Raw genomic sequence first — 961 nt, 5'->3', positions numbered from 1 at the left:
CAGCCACTCGGAGCATCCTCAGAACGCTCCAGGCAGTGCTACACTTCCTGAGTCTGGCGGCACTGTCCCATCTGCGTGACATCATGATGTCATGAGCTCAGTGGGCAGGGGCAGCACAGGGGGCACTGCTGTCCTGTTAAGCTGCTGTGTGCAGAGTTCTAGTTTACACCAAGTACAGGGCAGTTACAAGTATCCACTGATTATGGCAATATGTAGCAGGGGTGTAGCCAGAACTTTGTGGGCTTCAAAGCAACATTTTGAAGGGCCCCCATCCCAATGCTTCTAGAGAGACACTTCTCTGCAGCAGTTGTTCATTTTATGCCCTATAATAGTGCCCTGGTTCATTTTCTGAACCATAGTAGAGCCTTATTTAATGTTATGCCCCATAGTAGTAGGTAAATGCTGCCTTGTCCTAAGCCTGTATACAGCCATGGTCAGTATAGTAGGTGTATGATTTGAGGTAGAGGTTAGATATATTGATAACTACCCAGAGCCTAAGTTAATATGCATCCATCTCTATAAGAGCATTCTGTTCTGTTTTGTACTCGCTAACTGCTCGGGGAAACATTAGAAAAGAGAAAAGTGTTCCGTTGCTTCCATAATGGCTTGTTTAATGACTTACATTTATATAAAAAATAATCATGGAAAAATGACGTTCTCGTGTAACATTGCCCTCCCCAAACTGCACCATAGTTGTTCAGTCACCACCCCAATGTCTGTTAGATAATCAATTCTCCTGTTGTCCAAGTGCCTACATTGAGCAGCTACAGTATAATGGTATTTACCCAGCATTAGCCACAGTATGCAGCATATACAGTATATAGACACACAGATGTGGTTGTATCTCAACATGCGTACTGTACATCTCTAAATATGGGCAAACGTATGCAGTTTTTTCCATCCGCTTTTTTATGGATGTGCCAAGTGTACTGCATGAGACTTAGGGGGAGATGTATCAAAC

This window comes from Pseudophryne corroboree, chromosome 2, assembly GCF_028390025.1.
Source record: "Pseudophryne corroboree isolate aPseCor3 chromosome 2, aPseCor3.hap2, whole genome shotgun sequence".
In the NCBI taxonomy this organism is placed as follows: Eukaryota; Metazoa; Chordata; class Amphibia; order Anura; family Myobatrachidae; genus Pseudophryne; species Pseudophryne corroboree.
Note: the sequence above shows the minus strand (reverse complement) of the source record.